At 42.3% G+C, this 14,850-nt stretch overlaps 1 protein-coding gene across 8 annotated transcripts in view; it reads left to right on the top strand.

Annotated features, from left to right (window-relative positions):
- Window positions 1-14,850, top strand: part of Atxn1 (ataxin 1) — a 470,135-nt gene that overhangs the window by 131,361 nt on the left and 323,924 nt on the right. For all 8 annotated transcript variants that reach the window (XR_003851711.1, XR_003851710.1, XM_017801654.2 and 5 more), the window contains one exon: window positions 4,746-4,863. The gene's annotated coding sequence lies outside the window, so the exon portion shown is untranslated. The remainder of the gene's footprint in view (window positions 1-4,745; window positions 4,864-14,850) is intronic.

The raw sequence follows: 14,850 nt of genomic DNA, 5'->3' as shown, positions 1-14,850 counted from the left end.
CTCTGTCTCTGTCTCTCTCTGTCTCTGTCTCTGTCTCTGTCTCTGTCTCTCTCTCTCTCTGTCTCCTTCTCAGGACTCTGACAGTACTTACTTTTGTTGTGTTGTGATTGGTTGTTGATGATGTGTTTTCTCTTTATATTCTTGAGAAAAAGTCTCATGTATAGAAGGATGGCCTCAAACTCACCTTGTAGCCAAGGATGACCTTGAACTTTGGTCCTCCTGCCTCTACCTCCTGAGTGCTAGGGTTACAGACATGTGCCACCATATCCAGTTTATACACTGCTGAGCACTGAACCCAGGGCTTCAAGTATGTTAGGCAAGGACTATACCAACTACTACATCTCCAGCCCCTTTATTTGTATTTATGATAACGTCAGTCAGCAAAGAATAATGGGTACGCAATGAGGTGAAACGGAAGCCACCTTTTTGTTTGTTCTTAGCATTTTTATCAGTGAAGAGTTTGCTGAAGGAAGGAAGTGGATTGGATTTCCTTTCCCTTAGAGCTAAGGATGTGGCTCAGTAGTAAAGCCCTTGTCTAGCATACATAAGGTCCTGGGCTTTCATCTCTAGCACTGCAAAAAAATGTTTTTCTTGGAGCTATAGTGTTGAGGATTGAACCCAGAACCTCTTTATATTATATACCCTCAGCCCTGGTTTATGGAAGTTTTTCTTTAAAGGAGGTGTAGAATTTTCAGGGTTTTTTTTTTTATTGTTATTTGCTTTTCTGGTGTTTTTGATTTTTTTTGTTTTCTCTGAAAACATGTCTTGCCATGTAGCCCCAGCTGGCTAGCCTGGTGCTCACGTTGTAGCCAGGGCAGACCTGTAATTCACAACAGTCCTCCTGCCTCAGCTTCTCTAGTTCTTGTTGGTGTTACAGGTATGTGGCACAGTGTCCAGATAATTATTTTCTTTTGATGAAACCTGTCTCATACCTCTCCCAGTACATATAATCCAGGGTCAGCTATGAATCCCACAATAGATCATTTCCAATTCCACAATTACAAGTCTAACTATCTATCATCTATCTATCTATCTATCTATCTATCTATCTATCTATCTATCTATCATCTATCAATCATCTATCATCTATCTATCTATACATATATATATGTATATGTGTATATCTACTGGGATAAGAGAAAATAGAAATGACTATCCCTTGGATAAGTCCTCTCTCTCCCTCACTCTCTCCCTCCCTCAGTAGTAGGAGCCCTGCTTCTCCAGTTTCCAGACACCCCAGGTTTGGTAGCCAGTGAAGCAGCCTCCCCACTAACACATAGATTTTGCTCCAAAACAGGAGTGTAATCTGGAAGTGAATTGCTTTCTTAAGGGCAAAACCAAGTCTCAAAAAGAGAACTCACTAAATATTAACAGAACTATTAATACTACTAGTGATCTTTTTATCTATTTAAAGTTGCTTCACATTACATTATATGACTTTATTCAAAATCAAAAAGAGCTGGGGTGGTGGTACATGCCTGTAATCCCAGCATTTAGGAGGTAGTTTAGGCTATACAAAGATGCCGAGGCTGGTCAGGGCTACAAAGAAAGACAGTGTCTCAAAATAAGGTAGACTAAAAATGAGAAATAAATGAGTGACTTAGAAGAATTGATTCAACCCAGAGTCTAGCCAAAGTTGGGACTAACTTCCTGTGTTCCTTTATGATATATATGGTCTCCCCAGGGCCAGCAGGTTCATTCATAGAAGTTAAATGAGGTGACAAAGATCTCTTCCAATTCTAGAATGCCCAGATAGAAAGTTGGTAACAACCAAGAGAAAGGCAGCCAGCAAGCTGTTTTTAGTTTCAAAGTAAAAAAAGCTTGATAGCAGCCAATATCTTGCTGTGAGATTTCTATGGTCCTCCCCCTCCCTCGAAATTCTGTCTTTCCCAAGACAGTTTTTCTTCCTTTAAACTTCCAGGTGTGTGCTGATTTGTATCAGTATGTTATTGCTACAGGTCTGAGTGGGAGCCCAGTTACATTTCAGGAAAATGTTCAGAAAAGTAACAAAATCCTCTCAACCCCACTTTCTGTGCCTTACCATAGCACCCAGAAAAATAAAGACGTCACTATTTTCTGTCAGTTGCTCTTCTAGGCTGAACTTTGTTTAGCAATGAGCCTGATTTCTTTGTTTAAACACTAACCAAGAGACACACACTTTCTGCTTCTCAGAAGTTTGTAACGTCCATATAAATTTAACCGTGCATATGCACACCTCCCCAAAAGCCCCCATAGAAAGTGTTGACTGTTACATAAAGCAGTAGCTTGGAATGTCTTTCAAAGAGTTAGTTATGGGATTGAAAATGGAGATCCATTATTCGGGTACCTGCTTAGCATGTAGGATACCCTGGGTCTGATTCCTAGTGTCAATAAATCTGGCATGGTGCTACAAATTTGTAATCCCAGTACCTGGGAGGTAGAGGCAGGTGGACCAAAAGTTTAAGATCACCCCAGCTACTTAGAGAATTCCAGTAATACGAGACCCTGTCTCAACAAAACAAATGGAGTTGGAGTTCAGTAGTTAAGAGCACTGGCTGCTCTTGCAGAGGACCCAGGTTTGATTTCCAACACCCACATGGCAGCTCACAACTGTTAATAACTCCAGTTCCAGGTTATGTGATGCCCTCTTTTGGCCTCTGTGGGCATTGTACCCATGTGGTGTACATTACTTACATGTAGGCAAAACATCATACACATAAAAATAAATAACAAAAATTAAAACAAACAACAAAATGTTAGTTATTCACAAAATAACCTAAAGAAACATGCAAGTCTTGCTTCTTTTATAAGTGGGCTGTCTAACGACAGCTATGGTGATCACTCTGAGACCTGCAAAAATTCAGGGTGTCTGGAGTTACTTATTATTATCAGGCATTTGGTTTCATAAACACAATGCCTTTAGTTTCCTTATATTCTAAAGACAGAAATTGGTAATGGAAAATGAATCTGTTTATACTTTGGCTAAATGTTGGGGTAAAGGGGAGTTGAATTCTCTCTATACTATGCCTGTAGTTATAATGTTGAAAGTCATGACACAAAGGCTAGGTAAATTGAATTTAGACAGGCTAAGGGGTATTTGGTGGTGGGGTAAGGGGACCTGAACTCCAAGTTGACTCGTTTCTGTGTTAGAGACCCAGCCAAAGAAAACTGGGTCTTTGAGATTCTCCTGGGGTGTATTTTGGGGGTATTTTTTTAGGTAGACTCTCACTATGTAGCCCTGGCTACCCTCAAACTTGCACTGGTCTTGAATTTGTGGTGATCTTCTACCTCTGCTTTTTAGTGTTAGTATTACAGGCATGCACCACCAAGCCACCTTTGGAATCAGCTTCTAAGCAGACACCTGCCTACACGCCTCTTAAACACACTAATTCTGCAAGTGGAAAAGGTCATAGTCTGATAGCAATAGTGGGCTGGAGGGACATGATGTCTGTCTTTAAAATATCTTCCAACTCACAGGATCACAGTTACAGTAGGATTAGGCCACCATACCCAGAACTGGGTGACATTCCTCCAAAAGGCTTTCAAAATAGATAGAGACGATCCCATAAAAAAGCTAAAAAAAGGATGCAGACTCCTTTGGAAGTCTGTCTCTAGGCTCTCAAATGGCCACTGTCAGAAAACAAACAGTGGGATTTAACTAAGCACCAGGAGAAACTAGAACCAGCCAAGGACAGGAGAACCTCAAAGCTTCTAAGTCAGGAAGGAATGTTCTAGAACGTCCGTGTCAGGGGTGGTTCTAATGTCAACGTCACCAGCTGCTCTGAATCAGGGTGAAGATGCATGTGTAGGTTTACCTTTCATTTCATTCCCAGTGTGTACACTAACTGGCTCTTTCCGTCCTGGGAGGAGATGGTGTTTATTAAGTTTATCAAGAAGCAGGTTGGGGAAAACCACCAGTTACCTACTTGTAGTACAAAATGGAAATTTCCTTTCTCATGCATGTGACTTTTTTGTTCTACCCTAATAGCCCTGTATTTTAAAAATAATATTTTTCTCAACAAGTCTGAGTCCTCACACCTACCTTTGAGACAGGGTCTTACTCTGTAGCCCAGGCTGGACCTTGAATTCCTGATTCTTCTGTTTCTGCTTTCCCAGTACTGAGATCATAGGTGAGCGATAATCATAGGTGAGCGATAATCACGTCCAGTGGTTTGAGTCTTCAACAGGCAAAATGAGATTCGTTGTATTTTGAAACAAAACTTTCTCCACTTTCTGCCCTTGACACCTGAAAATTATTATCTTCAGTTATTCAAACCCGAAGAATTCTTACTGTCCTTTATTTGGTTAGAAAACTTGACATTTTGGAAGCACATACCTGCTGGGGTATATTTGCATTGTCATTAAGCACTGCCTGCCTCTGTGTGGCAATGTTTTTTGTTTTTGTTTTTTTCCTTCCTTCCTTCCTTCCTTCCTTCCTTCCTTCCTTCCTTCCTCCCTCCCTCCCTCCCTCCCTCCCTTCTTTTCTCTCTCTCTCTCTCTGTCTCTCTCTCTCTCTGTCTCTCTTTCTCTCTCCCCTCTCCCCCCTCCATCTCTCTCTCTCCTCTCTTTTCTTCACCCCCACCTCCAGGATTTTGGGGCACTAAGTAGATAAGATGTGAGATAGCTTCATTGGGGTAGTTAACATGCTTGCTTGAGGTTTTAAGATAGACCTTTGAGAAAGGCCAGGGATTTCCCCTGCACATCCACTAACTGCTTCAAGTGGTATCTCTTAGTCTGACTTAGTATTTTGTTTTGTTTGACTGCAGCATACTGGAGCAGAAGGGAAGAGCCTTGAAGCTTCAAAAGTCCTGTTGCTACAGACCGTGAACAAAGCAGAGTGGACCCCTGTGTGCACCAACAAGCTCAAAGCAGGAATGGCTTTTGGTAAGTCATCCATTGGAGGTGGCATTTACTCTTTGAATGTCCCGTGGCAGTATTCATTTGGTGTGCCTGCATACTTTGCATAACTATTTTCTTTATAGCCCAAACAATAGGACATCCTAGAAAATGGTTTCGGTGACAAAGAACCAGGGAAGTAACCAAATTAACACAGTATGTTCATTTTTGAAATTTGCAGACTTGGAGGATCCAAGGAGGATGTATTTGTTGGGGGGGAGGGAAGCAAATTATAATAACAGCAGAGCCACAAATAGCCACACAACTCTACAAACAAACAACAAATAAGCTGTGTTCTTTGTACGTTCTGTCTTAGGTGAAGGCTTAATCTGTCATACAGAGAAGGTAGAACCATCTGATGACACTGTCCCCTGTAATCTGTCCTGGAGTGGACAAAAAGAGCAAATCAGGGAGTGTGTAGGGCCTGATCTACAAATGCTTGTTGAGAGACTTTAAAAGAATGGGATACAATGTGAGTGAGCATTTGAAACTAGGATAGAGTGTGTGGTGTCAGGACAGGGTAGGTAGAATTTCCTTCTTAAACTCTGCTGAGTTCTTTGTATTGGGAATCTGCTAACACTGCTCTACTTGTTCTTTATAAAATATATAAGTTGTTGTGAAATAAAGTGACCTTACTGTGCTATAGAACCTGGAACTTACTCCTGGTAATTGAAGGTCTTGCTCCTTTGAAACCATCTGGTCTGAGAGTTGCTTTTCAAGTATTTCAAACTTTAAATAAATGCTTTTTAAAATCCTAAACTATATACCCAAATAATGTAGACTTCCATGGATATTGTCTTGACTTTGTTTGCGATATTTTCTGGGAGTTAAGTCCTCAGATACAAGCCCTGTTCACCCTCACCCCAACACACACCCACTGTGACCTTGGGGGGAACTTAGCTCTTGGAATGACTGGGCTGTAATGTGTATGAGCCTGAATGATCTCCCACGTCTCTTGCAAATTGAAAATGCAATACCCTGTAGTATAATTAATTAAATAATTATATCCTTTAATTCTTATCCAGCTGAATTTACTATGTGCCTGAGGCAAACTATCACTGTGTATGTGGGGAGAGGGGAAGACAGGTTTGCTCTAGCAGACAATGAGGAAGAAAAGGGTCCTCCCTCCGGGGGCTTTTATCCCCACTGTCACCCATCTCATTGGCCGATCTTTTGATAAAGCAGGACTTTCAGAATCTTTGGTTAATAATTAATTCCCTTGCAACACTAAGGAAACAGTGTTCTATGAATTTTATATTCAAATAAGCAACGTTGGGTCCTTTGAATTCTTTTCCTTTCTTTTTTCCATAGGGACCTAACTTCTTGTCCTGGTGTAACTGCTCATCTGCCAGCGCTTTCACCCCATGGAGCCCCAAACTTTGTTTTACTTTGAAAGAGTTTATTAGTTTTCTTTCTTACCGAACATCCCCTTCCCAAAGCCGAGCTGTGAACAACAGTTTAAATGATGCTCACATGTCTTTCTTGTTAGCAGCTGGCTGTCTGCCTCAGAGTGGTGCATTATTTGGGTTTCATAACAGCATTTTTTTCCTCTCACAAATGTTAATATGAAGTGCAGGAAACCACATGAACGTGGCAGAGTGAACCTGCAAACACAGTGTTATCTGGAAATGCCAGCTCAGGACTGTCCTGTCCAGAGTCCTACCTGTCTTTGTCCATTTGTATGCTGTGTGGGATGGGCTGTGGTGAATCACAGGATCTGCTGAAGACCTTTGCTGGGGGCTCCCTAGGTCCAAGGCCTGCCCTCCAGGAAGCCAGGCACTCACTCATGAAATCTCCCAGTTCTTAGGACTTCACTAAGTGGTTCCCTTTGATGAATGTCTCTGACACTCAAAGTACAAAGCTCTTTGTGTGTTTGTGACCACCCCATCTGGATTGCAGAGTGCTTCGGAGCAAGGAGCTACTCACAGAGCCGTGTTTCTCAAGGGTGGTCTCATCTCAGGACCTTCTGCATCTGATTCACCTGGATGTGGTTATTAAAGTATAGATGCAGGAGCTGAGAGATGGCTCAGCAGTTAACAGCACTAACTGCTCTTGTAGAGGTCCTGGGTTCAGTTCCCAGCACCCACATGGCAGCTAAAAACCATCTGTAACTTCAGTTCCAAGGGCTCTGACGCCCTTTTCTGGCCTCCATAGACATCACACACACATGGTGCACTATGTACATGCCGGGAAAACATATATATATATATATGGCTGGAGAGATGGCTCAGTGGTTAAAAGCACTGACTGCTCTTGCAGAGGACCCAGGTTCAATTCCCAGCACCCACATGGCAACTACGAACCATCCTTAACTCCAGTTCCAGGAGAATCCGAAGCCCTCTTCAGACCTCTGTGGCATTGCACAACATGGGTGCACTCACATACACGCAGGCAATACATTCATACGCATAAAATAAAAATAATAAAATATTTGAAAAAAAAAGTCACCAATGTAATGTCAGCAGGCCTAAGTCATCGGAATTTCTGGGGCTGTGGGACTCAGGAAATTCATGCCAGGTATAACTTGTGGCCTGCTGGGGTTGAGAACAATTGTATAGAGACTACATCTGCATCTTGCCCTTTGCCTCCTCACCCCCAGCAAAGGGTGCAGGTCTACACACATGGTAGGTTCCCAGGAAACACCCCCTTGTTGATCTGAGCAGCAGCTACCAGGATGGCTTTGTTCATTCTTCCTGCCTTCGCCTTTGGGGGATGGGAAGTCAGCATTATCTTTGAACTCACAGAAAGCCAGTTTCATCTAAACACATAAAGCATCCCTCCCTTGGTTAGAGGATGGAATCGTGTTAAGGTCTCTTTCCTATGTGTCTTGCAAGGACAGTAGCACCTGCTGGAGTACAAGGCGACATCAGCTGCGGGCAGCTGGCGTGGAGCCACAGATGGCAGAAAGACCTGAGGAAGGGAACAGTACCTACTGTGGGAGAACAGGAGCCATGTCAGCTGCCCTTGGTGTTTTATTCCTAGTGGTATTTTGTTCAGCTGTTGGTCAGTTTTGGTGGCAAGAGAGTGATCCTGTTGCTGAAAGGGATAAGGTTAAGCTATAATGGACACACATCAAAGGGCCACAGTGGTGGTGGCAGACTTAGGTTTGAATCGGATGTTAACAGACTGGTGACATTTGACCCTTCCTTCCCTCCTCTTGTGCTGCCTCCTATCTTGAAACCATGGGGTAGTCTACCTGGCTTTGGGTGATTCCAAAGGAATTTGCGTGGTGTTGGTGTTTCTGGTACAATCCCTGAGTGGCTTGCCAGTCTGTGTATACAGCCCTGGTGGTAGATCTGACAGTTTAAAGTTAGAAACCAAACAGAACTCACAGTAGTATCACCATTCTGGGAAGGAACAGTGGGGCCATCAGGACAGGAATACTTGTTAAGGTAATTACTGCTGAGTGGATATTAGGAAAAGCAAACTCAGTTTCTCCTATTATCTGCCACAACACAGAACACGCCTGTGAACAGATGTACCAAGCAATTGGACAGTGTCAGATTCCAAAGGCGAGAGCTCAGTCATGTGACACCGGCCTCCCCTTCCCATGTCAGTCACCAGCCCCAGATGGGTTAGCCTCTGCTTCTGATTCACCAGTTATAAGTTGTGGGTCCTTATACCTACCTTGAAAGGCAGGTGTAAGTAGGAAAAGACCAAGTCTGTACAGGCATGGTGGCTATGCACTCCTGTAATCCCTCATTTGGGGGCTAAGGCAGGGAGGATTGATAAAAGTTTGGAGCCAGCCTGGGCTACATAGTGAGTTCCAAGCCAGCATGGGCTACAGAGTGATAAAACAAAAAAGGAAACAGAACAGGAACCAGTCTGCTCAGTGCCTTTACTGTAGACATCCTTAGAAAGTTCTAGAAGTGCTCCAGCATAGAGGAGTTTGGTTCCTAGTATACCCAGTGCCCTCTCTTAGATCTTAGAACTCACTCTTCTCACTGATGCTATCGCAAGCTTTTAATTGCAAGAGTCCTCCAGAGAGGCTGTGTGGTTTAGTCTGACTTTGAGTAAAACCTGCTAGTTCAGGAAATGCAGTGGATTTTCTTACAGCAGGCACCAGTAAAGCAGGTGCTGGTTTACAGGACGGGTTCTCTTCCTTAGTGACAATTTGAAGCTTTGAAGGGAGGCATTTTCTGTGCATCAAAAGGAATTAGAATTTAACTTTTGTGTGTGCTCATACTGATGAGTAAAAGAGGAGAGACACATCCCTTCGTTACTGGGCATGCTCTCCCTGGAGGCATCTTTGTAGGGTGTATATGTGCATGAGAGAATAGTGTGTGTGTATGTGTGTCTGAGTCTGTATGTGTGTCTCTTTGTGTATGATGTGTGTGTATGTCTCTAGGTTTTGTGTGTGTGTGTGTGTGTGTGTGTGTGTGTGTGTGAGATGGGGGTATCACAACTCTGGGTCAATGAGTAACATTTCCATCTCTTCAAATTCCAACCTCAGTTACTTCCAACTCCCTCCCATATGGCTCCAATCAGAAGTCACACAGATGCCCTGAACTTGAGGCTAAATCTGAAGTTAACGTTAACCCATCTGCCTCCATGGGTTTCTTGTTTAGAGAAACAGGATCAATTTCCAACTTAAAGCATTTCTGCCACTGGGTCCTCTCTCTTCATCTTCATCCATTCCCCATGCTGTGGTTTTCTTGTTGGATGTTTGACAGTCTACCCACCCCTCTCCATTCCCTGGCCCTGGCCTCAGCATCACTTACCTGCAGCAACTTCCAAGAAAAGAATATTCTTTGTTGTTGCTTTTTGAGATGGGGTCTCCTGTAGCTCATCCTGGCCTCCACCTTGATAAGTAGCCAAGGAAAACCTTGAACTTCTGATCATCCTGCCTCCACCAAGCACCGAGATCACAGGAATGAGGCCAGGCCCAGCTTTATGTGGTGCTGGGGATCACATCTAGGACTTGCTGCATGCTAGGCGAACACTCTGCCACTGACTGGATTCCCCAGCCTTCAAGAATATTCTTGCCTTTGCATTTTACTTCTTGCATTCCATTCATATTGTTTATTCCAAATGTTAAGCCCGTGCACAGTATAACCCAATGAATATACAAGGAAAATAAGAAATCAACAAGTAACCCTTCAAAATAAAATGTTTTAAATGTTCTGCATAAGCTTAGTCCTAATTACTGTTTCTCAAAAATTATGAAAAATAGATGCCTCTAGCTAAATCGTTTAATGAAAGTGGTTGGATTTAGCATTAAATTATTTAACCTAAACAGTCCAAGTTAAACCTTTAGTCTTGGAAAATGTTAACAACAATCAGAATCATTTCTGCTCCTTTATAACCAGCTTTGGGACGTTACTAAAAATTGCTTTTTCTAAAAGCTATTCTATGACTTGTATGATCATATCTGCCAAACCAGGCATCTAGACTAATGGAACATGTGTGGCTGGCAGCCTTACGTGAGTATGTGGGATTTTTTTAAAAGGAATTTAAAAGTCAAGACAGGATAACATTAAAGGGTTGACGTAACATTTTCAGTTTTGAAAGGCTACTCTGCTCCAGGAATATGCTTGTTGCTATTTTTTTTCATTTCTAAGAATTCTATTTGGCGAAAATACCAAAAGGAAAAAAAAAATCTTAGCTTAAGTAAATGAAAGGTCATCTCCACAATTAGTTCCTATTCTTTAAGAGTTCCTTTATTAAAAAAAATAAACTAGAATGGATTTTTTAATATCACATCAAAAATGCCACTTAACAAATTACGGTTTATGATTGTGAACACAGAATTTGGGGTAGTTTTTATGGCAATCAGTCTATGAGACATGTTTAAAAACACATCTTTAAAAAAAAGATTTTTACTTTTATTTGTGTGTGTGTGTGTGTGTGTGTGTGTGTGTGTGCCCATGTGAGTACAGTGCCCATGAAGGATACAAGAAGGCATCCGATTCCCTGGAGCTGGAGTTACAGGCAGTTGTGAGTTGCTGGATAAAGATATTGGGAAGGCTGGAACTAGAGTCCTCAGAAGATCAGCAAGCACTCTTAACAGCTGTCCTCTTCTCTTCAGCCCTCTTTTTAGGTTGTATTTGCATATTAGGGGGAGGTTGTTTAATGCTCTTATATAAGTGGATATATGTGTATATACACACGTACATATATATGAATATATACACACATACATACATACATGCATATCAGTGAGTTGGAAAAGATAACTTCACCTTGGAATTCACCAGATTCTTTTGTTTTTATTTCTGTGTGACATCCTGACCCAACCTTCAGTCTCCTTGTTGATGAAATCATAACAAAAATTGATCTGTCTTTGGATTCATTAAGAAGTTGATCAGACTACTTGTGTTGGTTACCAACTGTCTTGGACACATTAAACACCACATCATTTTTTAGCATTTCATAGAAGTCCATGTTTTGCGCAGTAAAGAACCATAACTGAGCGTCTTACTTTTCTTTTCTCAATACTTTTTGTTTGTTTGCTTGCTTTTGAGATAGGGTCTTATTATGCAGCCCTGGACTCACTATGTAGATCAGGCTGGTTCCATCTCACAGAGAGCCACCTGCCTCTGCCTCTGAAGTGCTGGAATTAAAGATGTGTGCCACCACACCACCCTAGTCATCAATGTTTTTAATACCTTTTTATTATGTATTTACTTTTGTGTGCATGTGTATATGTGTATGGGTCAGAGGACAACTTTCCAGGGTCTGTTCTCTGCTTCTACCATGTGGGTCTCAGAGATGGAACTCAGGTCCTCAGCCTTGGCAGCAAGCGCCTTTACCCATGGAGCCATCTTGCTGGCCCTGAATGTCTTACTTTTCTATCCCAAGTACTGCATTCAGTTAAAATTGGGTTTTTTGGCCCTTTCAAACATATGTCAGGAAATTCAGCCTTGCTGAGGTGAATAAGCACAGAAGAGCTAGTTACCTTTTAGTCATTCTCAGATGCACGGCCAGTGGTAACAAGATTTTCACTGATCATTTCTGAGGAGTTAGTGACTCTTATATTACTCTTTTGTGACCCTAAATACCTACTGACAAACACTTGGGAAGGGAACAGACTTCTGCCATTTTCATTACAACCTCATCTTCTTCCCAACTTGGCAGGCTCTTATCTGGAACTGCCCTCTGTAGACTGTCTATACTGGTCCACGTGGTGACATTGTGGCTGCGGCTGATCCACTGATGTCTGAGGTTGGTTAGCAAAGCAGAAGTGTCTGTGAGTGGGGACTGGGGGGTGTAGTCAGGGTAGAGCATGCTCTTAACATGCCTACCTGGATTTCCACCCCCACTTAACACCCCCTCCTTAAATTATCTGTTATAGTATTTTCACATAGGAAAGGTACAGAAAAGAAGTGAACTGTTACCAAAACTTTAGGAATCTGTATAGTAGTTATTTTTCTATTGCTGAGGCAAAATACCTGACCAATAGAGCTTAAAGAAGGAAGGGTTTGTCCAGGCTCCTAGTTTGCGGGCACAGCACTTCCTGGTAGGTATGGCACGGCCACGAGAGTAGCTCAAAGCTTGGGTGACAGGAGAGTGATCACATCTGCAGTCAGGAAGCAGAGGGCAGTGAGTGCTGCTGTTGCTCAACTTGCTCCTCTTTATTTAGTCGGGGACCCTCGCCACTGGAGGGAGCCACCCACATGCAGGGCGAGTCTTCCCTCCTCTGCTAAGCTTCTCTGAAAACATCCACACAGAAGTGAGTCTCCTAGGCCATTCTAGAGCCCATCGAGATGACAAGCAAGATCCACCATACAGTCTGCGTACAGATCTGAGTACTTTATTGAATCTTAAAGTTTTGTCTAATATTATTTTTCTTTTCCAGTTTTATTGGAGTATATATGACAAATGGTACACATGTGCACAGATCTTGTGGAATGTTTGCCATAATTAAGTTAATTAACACGTCCATCAGCTCACATAGCTCTCCCCTTCTCTTTCTTTCTCTCTGATGAAAACATTTCAAATCCACTTAAAATGATATATTTTGTTGGGCATGCTGGTGCAGGCCTTTAATCCCAGCACTCAGGAGGCAGAAACAGGCAGATATCTGTGAAATTGAGGCCAGTCTGATCTACATAGTGAGTTCCAGTTCCAGGCCAGCTGGGACTACAGTGAGACCCTGTCTCAAACAAACAACAACAACAACAACAACCCCATTAAAATAAAATAAAATAGTACATTTAAAGTGTGCAATATAGTATCCTGAACTATAGTGTTCATGCTATGTACTCTACCCACAGACCTCAAAGTTTTAAAATCCAGCCCCAACAAAATTGATTACAGCCCCTATAGATTTTTTTTAAAGCAGTTATATGATAGATTGGTAGAAGCCTTTTGGACAATATCATGATATATTCAAGAGTGCACGCTTTTAAGGCAAACTTCTTAAGTTTAAGTAAAAATCAATCATGGAATAGTTGCATTATGTTGAGCAAACAAGTCAACCTCTGAGTCTCAGCTTATCTATCTTGGAGATGGGGAACATAAGATACCATCTAACAGAGCTGTTGTAAAAGCTACAGTTAAGTTATGGAACGTTTTCCCAAAATGTTGTTTGTTGTCATCATTTATTTTTGTAGTGTTTGGTTAGTTGCTTGGTAATAAAAATCCCCACTTTATTCAGTGTGTCTTCCTTCATACTTAGCTTATGAATTTGTATTAACTTAGGAAAGAGGTAGGTGAGTTCAGCTAGGGAAGATGAAGCAGAGCCATGGGCATGCAGAGGACTGGATGATTGGTCTGATCAGGGTTCTGTGAGAGACTGTGGGAAGCTACTGTGTGAGTTCTGGGGAGATGTGGACAAATCTATTCACCCCAGACAGGGTACCTATAAAAAAATGATTCTATTCAGCGCTAGCTTTATGAACCCCTGAGTTTATTGGGTTACTTATGGGAGCATAGGTGGGGGTTCCTTCCAGCAACATGGGGTAACTCACAGGCAGCTGCAGCACCGAAAAGCTCACCTCAGTATAGGTGATGACTCACAGAAGCTGTTTTCCTGGAGCCCCCTGCACAACTGGGAGGCAGCTCTACCTGAGAGAGTCTCCTCTCTCTAGCAGTAGTTACTGTTTATATAGCCTGAGGAAGAAGGCTTGTGAATCTTGTAAGTTCCATGAGCTTCCTGAGCCCTGTACGTTTTGTGAACTTCGTAAGATGTAATTTTCCTTTTTAGAAAAGACCATTTTATCTTTTATGTATGCATGTGTGTGTGCCACATGTGTGTGAGGGTGCCTGCAGAGCACAGAGGAGGTTGTCTGAAGCCCTGGTGCTAGAGTTATAGGCAGTTGTAAGCCACCCAACATGGGTGCTGAGAACTCAATCCAGGTTCTTTGAAAGATTAGCAAGGGCTCTTAGCCACTGAGCCAACTCTCCAACCTCATAATGTCATGTTTATCAGTTTACTGAGTCCTGTGAGCCTTTCTCCCTACTCCAGAGGGGCACGTTCAGCTGTATGGACAATGCTATGCAACAGCAGTAGCTAGACCTGGAAGCAGTGCTGGGTTCTGCCTGGTGAGACATCTCAAGTAGGCGGGGTGATATGGAAAATCAGGAGAGACCAGCAGCCAAAGTCAGGTCAAGAGAAGGGCTTACACTAGCAGGACTGACACATGGATCCTGCAGTAAAGGTGTCAGCCCCTTGTTCAAGTTTTGGGGGACATTTATACTCATATGTGAGGAATACAAGCAAAAGGTAAATAGCACATATGTGGTAACTTACAGGTAACACTTGGCTGCAAAGGTTACAGGAATATGGCAGTTTTGGGAAACAAAGACTTCTATCCTGCGTAACCACAGGGGTTGGGAGAAGACTCCTCTTCCCCTCCCCCATTTCTTTTGTTTTTCTTTTTTCTTTTTAAAATTATTTATTTAATAACCACATACTTAGAAGAAGCATTTCATTACAACAGCATTTACATATTCAATAACAATTTCCAGAGCTAAGATGCATCTCTTTCAAAATTGGCTGTAAATTTTTAGGTTCACAGTTGAATTAATACA

Source organism: Nannospalax galili, unplaced genomic scaffold (assembly GCF_000622305.1).
Source record: "Nannospalax galili isolate Female #2095 unplaced genomic scaffold, S.galili_v1.0 scaffold923, whole genome shotgun sequence".
NCBI classification, from domain to species: domain Eukaryota; kingdom Metazoa; phylum Chordata; class Mammalia; order Rodentia; family Spalacidae; genus Nannospalax; species Nannospalax galili.
The sequence above is the reverse complement of the archived record's forward strand: the minus strand, read 5'-3'. Positions and strand labels throughout refer to the sequence as shown.